We start from the raw sequence: 13306 nt of genomic DNA on the forward strand, positions 1-13306 counted from the left end.
GGAGCGTTGGAAGCAGGAGCGCGTACAGAAGATGTCTAGGCGCGGTTCGGAAGGGGACCGGCTGCAAGGTATGCAGCCGGCTGAGGTGGTGGAGGGGAGGGGGGCGGGCAGGATCGCGAAGCCGGGGGCCCACGGAGAGGTCCGGAGGGATAGGAGTGAGAGGGGGGCGGGGTGCACCCTCTCGCAGGACCCGGCCGAGGTAGACGTGAGCAGTGGGTGGCAGGGCGGCCTTCACCTCCTCGAGTACGCGACGGGGGGAGCGTAGGCTGGAGAGCCCCATGCGCTGGGCGAGCGCCGGGGCCTCCATCCAGTCTCCCCGGTCGTAGTCCAGGAGGTCTAGGACCAACCTCCGGTGCACCTCGGGAGACTCCGCTGCCTGCACACGAAGGTGGGGGTTGTGTAGCAGGGGCTCCGTGAGGAGGTCTTCCCCCGTGGTGGCCCCTAAGGACCTGGAGGCTGCGAGCAGCCGCCAAGTGCGGAGGAGGTCCTGGTAGAAGGTCGGCAGCTCCGAGAGGCCTCACGGACGGTCTCTCCAGGATAAATAAAAGAGCTGCCGGTCGTATCGGAGCCCTCGGTAACGGCGGAGGAAAGCGTGCGCCAGCGTACTCCATGCCGGACTATCTGCACTGTTGGTGTTGGTGTTGAGGAGTCCCTGCAGGGCCCGGAGGCGGAAGACATGGACCTGAGTGCGCATGCAAGTCAGGCCCTGTCCTCCCTCCTCCGGGGGTAGGTGGAGTACCCCTGCAGAGACCCAGTGCAGTCCTGGCCAGAAAAACTCCAGGATTAACTTCTGGAGCTGGTCCAGGAACTTCGGGGGTGGGACCAGGGTGCTGAGGCGGTACCAGAGCATGGACAGGACTAGTTGGTTCAGCACCAGTGCTCTCCCGCATAGGGAGAGACACTGGAGCAGCCCTGCCCACCTCCGCAACCGCTCAGCGACCCTGCCCTCTAAACCCTGCCAGTTTTCTGGCGGAGATGGATGCGTGGCGGATAGAAAAACGCCCAGATAGGGCAGCGGACCCGCGCTCCACTGGATGGCCTGAAGTGCGGGCGGGAGGCGGCTCGCCTGCCATCCAGTCCTGACCACCAGGCCAGAGCTCTTGACCCAGTTGACCCGGGCGGAGGAGGCTGCCGAGTAGATGGCTTGGCAAGCCTCCAGACGTGCCAGGTCTCCCGGGTCCTGAACCACGAGGAGCACGTCGTCGGCGTACGCCGACTGGACCAGCCGCAGCCCTGCCTCTGGAAGCACCAACCCCATCAACCTTCGACGAAGGAGACAGAGGAAGGGCTCGATGGCCAGGGCGTAGAGCTGTCCTGAGAGCGGGCAGCCTTGTCGTACTCCCCGTCCGAAGCTGACCGGAGCGGTCAGGGTCCAGTTGAGCTTGACCATGCACTCCGAGGCAGCGTACAGCACCCGGAGAAACCCGACGAAGCGGGGTCCGAAGCCGAAGGCCTACAGGGTGCCCAGGAGATACCCGTGGTCCACCCTGTCGAACGCCTTCTCCTGATCCAAGGGCAGGAGGGCGAACGACAGGCCGTCCCTACACCCAAGCTCTAGGAGATCCCGGACCAAGGACAGATTATGGAGGATGGTGCGGCCCGGGACGGTGTAGGTCTGGTCGGGGTGGACCACGTCCTGCAGCACGGACCCCAAGCGACGGGAGATGGCTTTAGCAATGATCTTGTAGTCCGTGCTGAGGAGCGAGATGGGACGCCAGTTCCTGAGGTCGCGGGGGTCCCCCTTCTTGGGCAGCAGGGTGAGGACGGCACCCCTGCATGACAGGGGGAGGACCCCACTTTGCAAGGCCTCGGCCCAGACACGGAGCAGGTCTGGGCCGAGGACGTCCCAAAACACGCGGTAAAACTCCACGGTCAGCCCGTCCATGCCCGGGGATTTATTGGTGAGCATGAGGCGGAGGGCTTCCGAGAGCTCGGCCAGAGTGAGAGGGAGCTCTAGCCGGTCCCGGTCGCCCATGCTGACCAACAGCAGTTGGTCCCAGAGCACCCTGCAGGCGTCAGCGTCGGTCAGATCCGGGGAGAAAAGGGTGGCGTAGAAGGCGCGAGCCCTCTCGCGCATCTCCACCAGATCCGTGAGAGGGGTGCCATCCTCCGCAAGGAGGCAGAGGATGTGTTTTTTGGCACCCCTCTTTTTCTCCAGGGCGTAGAAGAAGCGGGAGCCACAGTCCATCTCCCAGAGGAGTTGGATTCGCGACCTCACCAAGGCCCCCTGTGCCCGGAGGGCGTCGAGGGCCCTGAGCTCGTCCCTCTTCTCCTGGTACGTGCCGCAGAGGGATGGTTCGTTGGGGCTGGCGGCTAGACGCCTCTCCAGCTCAAGAACCTCCCGTTCCAGCTGCCCTATCAGCGCATCCCGCCGCCGGCTGGCCCCCCGAGTACAGTCGCGGCAGAAGAGCCGCGCGCGCACCTTTCCCAGATCCCACCACCGCCGTGCCGAGGGAAAGGCACGCCGTTGCTTGCGCCAGGCCAGCCAGAACTCCCGGAAGGACGCCTCGAAGCCCACGTCCTCCAGCAGGCTGTTATTGAAGTGCCAGTAGGCCGACCCCCGCTTCCCCAGCGAGAGGGAAGCCTTCACGGCCACCAGGTGGTGGTCCGAGAAGGGGGCCGGCCGCACGCTGGAGGCGTGGGCCCGGGAGAGATGGTGCCGTGAGATGTAAATGCGGTCCAACCAGGAGTGTACAGATGTATGGCCCACCACTCGGACACAGGTGAAACCAGCGTCGTCGTCCGAGTGGTGGCTGCGCCAGACGTCCACCAGGGAGCGATGGATGAGAAGCTCCCTGAGGACGCCCGCAGCGGCCTGGCAATGCTCGGCCCCCGTGCAGTCCTGCTCCTCGAGGGTGCAGTTGAAATCCCCGCCGAGGACCAGGCACTCGCGAGGATCGATGGTGTCGAGGAAGGCTGCCGCCTGCCGGAAGAAGGGGGTTCTCTCTGGGCTGCGTGACGGGGCATAGACATTGACGAGATGGAGAGGCAGCCCCTCCACCCGCACCCGGAGGTACAGCAGGCGGCCGGGCACAACCTCGACGCTCCCCAGCACCTCGGGCCGCAGGTCTGGGGAGAACAGGGTCGCCACCCCGGCCCGGTGGGCCGAGAGGTGACTGAAGTGGACCCCGTCTCCCCACTCCAGCCGCCACTTCACTTCGGCGGCTGGGGTAGTGTAGGTCTCCTGTAGGAAGGTGACCGAGTACCCCCCCTCCCGAAGGAAGGAGAGCACTCGGCACCTACGGAGACCCGACCCGCAGCCCCTGGTATTTAGAGTGGCAAAGATGATCGGCGCCATTTGGAGGGCTGGGGAGGATCCTCGCCAGAGGGAGTACCGACGGTTCCCGTGGGGCCACGCAGCAAACCGTGACCAACTCCGAAGGCGACGAGGGCGTCACGGAAGCTGCGGGCCCGTTGGTAGGTCGTGGCATCCCTCCTCCCGGTCCCCTTGCCCTCTTTGAGAAGGGCCCTCATGGATTTCAGGATGGTATGAAAGTACCCCCAGCGCTGGAGGGCGAGAGCAACCTTGTTCTTGGAGGCACGAATGTCCTCCAAGAACCGGCGCATCTCTCCCACCAGCGCATGGGGTGCCGAGGCCTCGGGGTCTCCAGTACCCGTCGGCCTTGTATCCCTTTGGGCCCCACGGCCACAGAAAAGATTGGGGTGGGGACTGGGGTCTGGTTTTGGGGGGGATGAGGGCAGCGGAGGGAGAGCAGCCCCGGAAGTGCTGGGAGAGGGCGATGTAGGGGGGGCCTCCCGAGGGATTACGGTCTCGGGGGCAGGTATGAGTGGGCAGGGATCAAGGGGAGGGGTAGGAGGAGGAGGGGTGGGGGTAAGGGTAGGGGGGATGAGACTCATCAGGGGAGGGGAAGGTTCATGAGGGGGAGGGAGAGGGGGTAGTGGGGGAGGGGGAGGAGGGAGTGGAGGGAGAGGAGGGTCTGGAGGGGGTAGGATTGCAAGTTCTGGGGCGGGGCGTTGGCTGGGGGAAGGTACGGGGATGATGGCAGGTGATGGGGCTAAGATGGGAGCAGGGGCGGGGATATGGGGAGAAGGTGTCTCGGGAGGAGGGGCTTCCTCGGATGGTGTGGCGGGGGAGGGGGGTAGGGGCGAGGTGCCGACATGCTCGGCAGGAGGTGCCAACTGGTCAAGGGGGTGGGTGCCAGGGTCTTTTGTTTCGGGGCCAAAGGCGGGGGACATGGGGAACTCTGCTTCCCCCAGGGCGCCCAGGGGCTGGCTGACTCCCGCGGGGAAGTCATCCCTAATTAAGGGGGGGGTCGCCTCCTGGGACGTCCCAAGACAGAGGGAGGTGGTAATTAAGGGGTCGCTGGTAGATGGGGAGGGGGAGAGTGGAGGGGGTGGGGGTGAGTGGACGGACGGCCCACAGGCCTCCAGTAGGAGGCTGTCCACGTCCAGGGCCACCGGGGTGAGGCCTAGGGCCTCGACCTCCTGCGAGAGGAGGGCGAAGCCGGGGCTCACCTCCTCCGGGTGCTCCGCAGCAGCAGTCTGGGTGGCAGACGGAGGGGTGTCGGGGGAGGGCACGGGTGCACAAAAAACCTTCCCAGCCTCCTGAGTCTCTGGCTCCGGGGCAGGGGGGATGTCACCTTTCTCAGCCGCCACCGCGGCAGCCCCCGTCGCCCCCGGCAGATGATCGGTAGCCGGGGGTTCGGCAGGTGGCTCTGGGCTGGCAGCCCTTTTGAGTGCTTTGCGCGGCGCCTCCACCCCGTCCTCTGACAGGGTGGGGTGACGGGTGCGCGCACTCTTTTTCTTTCGTTTCCCCCCCACCAACACCCAGCCCTCCGAGGAGGCAGGCTGGGCAGTAGAGGAGGAGAGGCCAGGGGACAGGGCCGACGAGGAGGAAGGGAGGTAAGAAGGGGGCGGGGCGGCAAGGGGGAGGGACGACCCGCCCCAGGACGGGCCCTCTTCTGGTCCTGCTGCCGGCCCCTCCTCCCTCTCCTCCGCAGGCCCGGCTCTTGTGCCCGCTCGGGGGCCAGTGCCTGCTTCTTCTTGCCCGGCACCATGCGGCCGGGCATCCTCCGACGCCCGAGCGGCGATGGATCCGTCCGGGACGAGAGGAGGAGGGTCGGTCCCGGGGCCTGTCGCGGTCGGGGCGCCGCCGATCTCGTGGCTGACGCCCCCCGGGTCGGAGGAGGTTCCGGGCTCCCCTTCGTGCCGGGCCAGGGGGCAATCCCTCCGGACGTGCCCCGCCGCCCGGCACATAAAGCACCGGGCCTCCCCCAGGGTATAAAAGACCCGGTACTGGGCCCCTTGATAGGGCACCAGTATAGTCCCCTCCTGGGCCACCCCACCCCGTGCTGCCGCCGGCGGCAGTTGGACCCGGGCCTGCCGGCGGAAGGAGAGCACGTGCCGTAGGGCGGGGTCTTTACAGCCTAGTGGGAGGGGACTCAGGACCGTCAAAGGCTGGCCCAGGGCAGTGAGGAAAGGCAGAAGGGCAGAGTTGGGAAGGAAGGGTGGAACAGAAGAAAAAACCACCTGCACGCCCAGGTCTTCCAGCGGTTCCAGGGGCACATGCACGCCCCCAACCGCCAGGCCCCTCTCCACCACCTCTTGGGCGGCGGCCTCCGAAGCCAGGAAGAAGACAATCTTCCCGAACATCCGGGAGGCCGCCACCACGGCCGCGGGCCCCACCACCCGTGCCAACGCCCGCACGTAGGTCTCCACGTGGGGCGAGGCAGCCACCAGGAGGCAGCGGACTCCGTGCCTCCTGGTGAGCGCGGGGAAGGGGCCACGACCGTTGGGGATGGTAGTCCCGGCAGAGGCGGCAGGAGTAGAGTGCGGGGCGGCGGCCGCCGCCTGGGCGTACGACCTGGGGGCCGAGAGGTCGGGGCCCCCAGGAGCGGTGGAGGGAGCAGGGGGAAGGGAAGAAGGGGAGGCTGCATTCGGTGTTTGAGCAGCCTGGGGGAGAGTCCCCGCCACGGGAGGTTTGGCCTTCCGGGCGGGGCTCTTGCCCTTTCTTTTCCCCTGGCCCTTCCTGCCCTTTTGGGGGGGAGGGTTTGGGGCTGGGTCGCCAGGGGACGCCGCGGCGGAGGCAGTAGGAGCCCCGGAGCCTGCGCCCGCACCCTCAGCTGACATGGTGGTAAAGTTCTGGGCAGCCCTGGACGAGTGGGCCACCGTTTCAGGGATAGGAGGGGTGACAGTGGAGGGGAGAGGGAGGGAGGGGTCACCAGATGACCCTCCAGTGGGCGTGGGGGTCATATTGTTGGGTCTGAGAGGGAAAAAGTTTATTGGGGGTGGGGGCCTTTAAGAAAGAGCGGGGGAGGGGGAGGAGAGTGGAAGGGAAGGAAGGAGTGAGGCGTGGCTGCCCCTCCCCCACTGGCCGGGCTGAGGACCCAGTCAGATGGGGGAAGGGCAGGGCAAGGGGAGTGAGGTCAGGGAAAGGGAGACACAAAGAAGGCCACAACTCCCAGCACAAGATGGTAAGAGGGCTCCTGTTTCTGCACTGGGATGTGGAGGGAATCAAAGTTTGTGTGTGTGTTTGTGTGTGGGTGGGGGGGGGCTCAGGCGCTTAAGTGAACAAAAAAGGGGGGGGAAGGGGCGTGGGCACGTGGGGGTGCGAAGGAGGAGGCACAGCCAACTTAGGGGGGATGGCAGGGTTAATGGGGGGAGGGGTGTGCCCACGTGCGCCTGAGGGGTGGGCCTGTAGCAGCTGCTGCAGAGCCTCAAGATGACAGAGGGAGAAGGAAGGGGCAGCTGATTGGAGGGGCCCAGGTGGAGGGGGCCCCAGCAGCAGCTGGGTGTTGGGGGGGGGCAGTAGGAGAGGGGGTGGCTGCAGGGGCGGGGCAGGGGCCACGCCCTAACACCCCACCCCCGGCTATGCAGCCCCTCCTCTGGAGCCCCAGTGGAGAGGGGCCCTGCCCAAACTCACCCCTCCCCAAGCCACTCCACAGGAGGCTGTGTGGAGGGAGCCCAACCGCCGCTTTGAGAGAGCCCCCTACCTTCTCCAGGTGGTGAGGATGCAGCAGCTGCTCGATGGAAGGTGGGCCCAAATGGGGGGCCAGCAGTTTCTCCCCCAAAAGATGGAAAAAAGGGGGGGGGGCCCCTGCTGTAAGGCAGGGGGCAAGAGGCCCCCACCCTCCACCCACTCAGCAGTTCCTCAAAGAACTAGCTGGAGAAGTGGAGGAGGGGGGGGAGAAAGGTAGAGCCTGCCTGCCTGAGGCAGGAGGGGGGCTGACCCCAGAACGGGGGGGCGGGGAAGGCAGCCAAGGCCTGCCGGCCCTTGGTACCTCGCCTTCCAACCATGGGAGGGGGGTCCCACAGCGGCAGCAACAGCCCTGCAGGAGCGCCTGCAGCAGGCTTCCTGCTCCTATTGGTGTTACTGGGGGGGTGGTGGGCAGGCATGGCCTGCCCATGGCTAAAAGTCCCCTCTCACAGTGAGGGGGGGGCCCACTAAAAACACCCAGTCACCAAATGAATGCGGGGGACAACAAAGGGAAAAAAAACAGGAACGGGAGTGAGGGTCAAAGGTTTAGAACGAGGGAGCCAGAAGGGGATACCGAGCAGAGAGCCCCGGACAGCGCCCACCGCTCCTCGAAGGTGTCCAGGGAGTCGGTGGACGCCGCCCAGAGGAACTCTGCCCGGATTCGTGAGCGAAGGGAGGAACGGAAGTAGGCCCCACAGTCACAGGTCGCCCCCTCTGCCAGCCTCCTCTCCCTGGTTTTATAGATGGCCATTTTGGCCGTGGCCAGGAGGAGGCAGACGAGGAGGTCCCGTGACTTTGTGGGGCCGCGGATAGGGTGTGACAGGATAAGGAGGTGCGGGGAAAAGTGCAGCCAGAACCTCAAGAGGAGGTTCTGGAGGAGCCGGAAGAGGGGCTGCAGCCTGGCGCACTCAACGTAGATGTGCGCCAGGTTCTCCCTCGTGCCGCAGAAGGTGCAGGTGTCTGGGATGGGGGTGAACCGCGCCAGGTACACGCCCGTGCTCACCGCTCCATGGAGCATTCTCCAGCTGACGTCCCCGGCGGGCCGCGGGACCAGGGTGGAATAGAGGCTGGCCCACCGGGGCTCCCCACCCTCCGATGGCGGCAAGAGGTCCCGCCACTTGTGGTCGGGGCGGGACACGAGGGTGGGGAAGTGGAGCGTGTGAAGCACGAGCGCGTACAGAAAATGCTTAGGCGCGGTTCGGAAGGGGACCGGCTGCATGGTATGCAGCCGGCTGAGGTGGTGGAGGGGAGGGGGGCGGGCAGGATCGCGAAGCCGGGGGCCCACGGAGAGATCCGGAGGGCTAGGAGTGAGAGGGGGACGGGGCGCACCCTCTCGCAGGACCCGGCCGAGGTAAACGTGAGCAGTGGGCGGCAGGGCGGCCTTCACCTCCTCGAGTACGCGACGGGGGGAGCGTAGGCTGGAGAGCCCCATGCGCTGGGCGAGTGCCGGGGCCTCCATCCAGTCTCCCCGATCGTAGTCCAGGAGGTCTCCGACCCTGGTGATTCCACCTAGGACCAACCTCCGGCGCACCACAGGAGACTCCGCCACCTGCACACGAAGGTGGGGGTTGTGTAGCAGGGGCTCCGCGAGGAGGTCTTCCCCCGTGGTGGCCCCTAAGGACCTGGAGGCTGCGAGCAGCCGCCAAGTGCGGAGGAGGTCCTGGTAGAAGGCCGGCAGCTCCGAGAGGCCTCGCGGACGGTCTCTCCAAGATAAATAAAAGAGCTGCCGGTCGTATCGGAGCTCTCGGTGACGGCGGAGGAAAGCGTGCGCCAGCGTACTCCATGCCGGACTATCTGCACTGTTGGTGTTGGCGATGAGAAGTCCCTGCAGGGCCCGGAGGCGGAGGACATGGACCTGAGTGCGCATGCAAGTCAGGCCCTGTCCTCCCTCCTCCGGGGGGAGGTGGAGTACCCCTGCAGAGACCCAGTGCAGTCCTGGCCAGAAAAACTCCAGGATTAACTTCTGGAGCTGGTCCAGGAACTTTGGGGGTGGGACCAGGGTGCTGAGGCGGTACCAGAGCATGGACAGGACGAGTTGGTTCAGCACCAGTGCTCTCCCCCGCAGGGAGAGGCACTGGAGCAGCCCTGTCCACCTCCGTAACCGCTCAGCAACCCTGCCCTCTAAACCCTGCCAGTTTTCCGGCGGAGAGGGATGCGTGGCGGATAGAAAGACGCCTAGATAGAGCAGCGGACCCGCGCTCCACCGGATGGCCTGAAGCGCGGGCGGGAGGCGGCTCGTCTGCCATCCAGTCCCGACCACCAGGCCAGAGCTCTTGACCCAGTTGACCCGGGCGGAGGAGGCTGCCGAGTAGATAGCTTGGCAAGCCTCCAGACGCGCCAGGTCTCCCGGGTCCTGAACCACGAGGAGCACGTCGTCGGCGTACGCCGACAGGACTAGCCGCAGCCCTGCCTCTGGAAGCACCAACCCCATCAACCGTCGACGAAGGAGACAGAGGAAGGCCTCGATGGCCAGAGCGTACAGCTGTCCTGAGAGCGGGCAGCCTTGTCGTACTCCCCGTCCGAAGCTGACCGGAGCGGTCAGGGTCCAGTTGAGCTTGACCATGCACTCCGAGGCAGCGTACAGCACCCGGAGAAACCCGACGAAGCGGGGTCCGAAGCCGAAGGCCTGCAGGGTGCCCAGGAGGTACCCGTGGTCCACCCTGTCGAACGCCTTCTCCTGATCCAAGGACAGGAGGGCGAACGACAGGCCGTCCCTACACCCAAGCTCTAGGAGATCCCGGACCAAGGACAGATTATGGAGGATGGTGCGGCCCGGGACGGTGTAGGTCTGGTCGGGGTGGACCACGTCCTGCAGCACGGACCCCAAGCGACGGGAGATGGCTTTAGCGATGATCTTGTAGTCCGTGCTGAGGAGCGAGATGGGACGCCAGTTCCTGAGGTCGCGGGGGTCCCCCTTCTTGGGCAGCAGGGTGAGGACGGCACGCCTGCATGACAGGGGGAGGACCCCGCTTTGCAAGGCCTCGGCCCAGACGCCGAGCAGGTCTGGGCCGAGGACGTCCCAAAACACGCGGTAAAACTCCACGGTCAGCCCGTCCATGCCTGGGGATTTGTTGGTGGGCATGAGGCAGAGGGCTTCCGAGAGCTCGGCCAGAGTGAGAGGAAGCTCTAGCCGGTCCCGGTCGCCCGTGCTGACCGACGGCAGTTGGTCCCAGAGCACCCTGCAGGCGTCAGCGTCGGTCGGATCCGGGGAGAAAAGGGTGGCGTAGAAGGCGCGGGCCCTCTCGCGCATCTCCACCGGATCCGTAAGAGGGGTGCCGTCCTCCGCAAGAAGGCAGAGGATGTGTTTTTCGGCACCCCTCTTTTTCTCCAAGGCGTAGAAGAAGCGGGAGCCGCGGTCCATCTCCCGGAGGAGTTGGATTCGCGACCTCACCAAGGCCCCCTGTGCCCGGAGGGCGTCGAGGGCCCTGAGCTCGTCCCTCTTCTCCTGGTACGTGCCGCAGAGGGATGGATCGTTGGGGCTGGCGGCTAGACGCCTCTCCAGCTCAAGAACCTCCCGTTCCAGCTGCCCTATCAGCGCATCCCGCCGCCGGCTGGCCCCCCGAGTATAGTCGCGGCAGAAGAGCCGCGCGCGCACCTTTCCCAGATCCCACCACCGCCGCGCCGAGGGAAAGGCACACCGTTGCTCGCGCCAGGCCAGCCAGAACTCCCGGAAGGACGCCTCGAAGCCCACGTCCTCCAGCAGGCTGTTATTGAAGTGCCAGTAGGCCGACCCCCGCTTCCCCAGCGAGAGGGAAGCCTTCACGGCCACCAGGTGGTGGTCCAAGAAGGGGGCCGGCCGCACGCTGGAGGCGTGGGCCCGGGAGAGATGGTGCCGTGAGATGTAGATGCGGTCCAACCGGGAGTGTACAGAGTGATGGCCCACCACCCAGACGCAGGTAAAACCAGCGGCCTCGTCCGGGTGGTGGCTGCGCCAGACGTCCACCAGGGAGCGATGGATGAGAAGCTCCCTGAGGACGCCCGCAGCGGCCTGGCAATGCTCGGCCCCCGTGCGGTCCCGCTCCTCGAGGGTGCAGTTGAAATCCCCGCCGAGGACCAGGCACTCGCGAGGATCGATGGTGTCGAGGAAGGCTGCCGCCTGCCGGAAGAAGGGGGTTCTCTCCGGGCTGCGTGACGGGGCATAGACATTGACGAGATGGAGAGGCAGCCCCTCCACCCGCACCCGGAGATACAGCAGGTGGCCGGGCACAACCTCGACGCTCCCCAGCACCTCGGGCCGCAGGTCTGGGGAGAACAGGGTCGCCACCCCGGCCCGATGGGCCGAGAGGTGACTAAAGTGGACCCCGTCTCCCCACTCCAGCCGCCACTTAGCTTCGGCGGCTGGGGTAGTGTAGGTCTCCTGTAGGAAGGTGACCGAGTACCCCCCCTCCCAAAGGAAGGAGAGCACTCGGCACCTACGGAGACCCGACCCGCAGCCCCTGGCATTTAGAGTGGCAAAGAGGATCGGCGCCATTTGGAGGGCTGGGGAGGATCCTCGCCGGAGGGAGTACCGACGGTTCCCGTGGGGCCACGCAGCAAACCGTGACCAACCCCGAAGGCGACGAGGGCGTCACGGAAGCTGCGGGCCCGTTGGTAAGCCGAGGCGTCCCTCCTCCCGGTCCCCTTGCCCTCCTTGAGAAGGGCCCTCACGGATTCCAGGATGGTGTGGAAGTCCCCCCAGCGCTGGAGGGCGAGAGCAACCTTGTTCTTGGAGCCACGAATGTCCTCCAAGAACCGGCGCATCTCTCCCACCAGCGCATGGGGTGCCGAGGCCTCGGGGTCTCCAGTACCCGTCGGCCTTGTGTTGCTTTGGGCCCCACGGCCACAGAAAAGATTGGGATAGGGACTGGGGTCTGGTTTTGGGGGGGATGAGGGCGGCGGAGGGAGAGCAGCCCCGGAAGTGCTGGGAGAGGGCGATGTAGGGGGGGCCTCCCGAGGTATTACGGTTTCAGGGGCAGGTATGAGTGGGCAGGGATCAGGGGGAGGGGTAGGAGGAGGAGGGGTAGGGGGGAGGGCAGGGGGGATGGGGCTCATCAGGGGAGGGGAAGGTTCATGAGGGGGAGGGAGAGCGGGCAGTGGGGGAGGGGGAGGAGGAAGAGGAGGGAGTGGAGGGAGAGGAGGGTCTGGGGGGGGTAGGATTGCAAGTTCTGGGGCGGGGCGTTGGCTGGGAGAAGGTACGGGGATGATGGCAGGTGGTGGGGCTAAGATGGGGGCAGGGGCGGGGATATGGAGAGAAGGTGTCTCGGGAGGAGGGGCTTCCTCGGGTGGTGGGGCGGGGGAGGGGGTGAGGGGCGAAGTGCCGACATGCTCGGCAGGAGGTGCCAACTGGTCGAGGGGGTGGGTGTTGGGGTCTTCATTTTCGGGGCCAAAGGCGGGGGACATGGGGAACTCTGCTTCTCCCAGGGCGCCCAGGGGCTGGCCGACTCCCGTGGGGAGGTCATCCCTAATTAAGGGGGGGGTCGCCTCCTGGGACGTCCCAAGGCAGAGAGAGGTGGTAGTTGAGGGATCGCTGGTATATGGTGAGGGGGAGAGTGGAGGGGGCGGGGGTGAGTGGACGGACGGCCCACAGGCCTCCAGTAGGAGGCTGTCCACGTCCAGGGCCACCGGGGTGAGGCCTAGGGCCTCGACCTCCTGCGAGAGGAGGGCGAGGCCGGGGCTCACCTCCTCCGGATGCTCCGCAGCAGCAGTCTGGGTCGCGGCCGGAGGGGTGTCGGGGGAGGGCACGGGTGCACAAAACACCTTCTCAGCTTCCTGAGGCTCTGGCTCCGGGGCGGAGGGGATGGTACCATACTCAGCCGCCACCGCGGCAGCCTCCGTCGCCCCCGGCGGGTGATCAGTAGCCGGGGGTTCGGCAGGTGGGTCTGGGCTGGCGGCTCTTTTTAGCGCTTTGCGCGGCGCCTCCACCCCGTCCTCCGACAGGGTGGGGTGCCGGGTGCGCGCACTTTTTTTCTTTCGTTTCCCCCCCACCAGCACCCAGCCCTCCGAGGAGGCGGGCTGGGCAGTAGAGGAGGAGGGGCCAGGGGACAGGGCCGACGAGGAGGAAGGGAGGTAAGGGGGGCGGGGCGGCAAGGGGGAGGGACGACCCGCCCCGGGACGGGCCCTCTTCTAGTCCTGCCGCCGGCCCCTCCTCCCTCTCCTCCGCAGGCCCGGCTCTTGTGCCCGCTCGGGCGCCAGCGCCTGCTTCTTCTTGCCCAGCACCATGCGGCCGGGCATCCTCCGACGCCCGAGCGGCGATGGATCCGTCCGGGACGAGAGGAGGAGGGTCGGTCCCGGGGCCTGTCGCGGTCGGGGCGCCGCCGATCCCGTGGCTGACGCCCCCCGGGTCGGAGGAGGTCCCGGGCTCCCCTTCGTGCCGGGCCAGGGGGCAGTCCC

The sequence above is a fragment of the Carettochelys insculpta genome, chromosome 4, assembly GCF_033958435.1.
Source record: "Carettochelys insculpta isolate YL-2023 chromosome 4, ASM3395843v1, whole genome shotgun sequence".
NCBI classification, from domain to species: Eukaryota; Metazoa; Chordata; order Testudines; family Carettochelyidae; genus Carettochelys; species Carettochelys insculpta.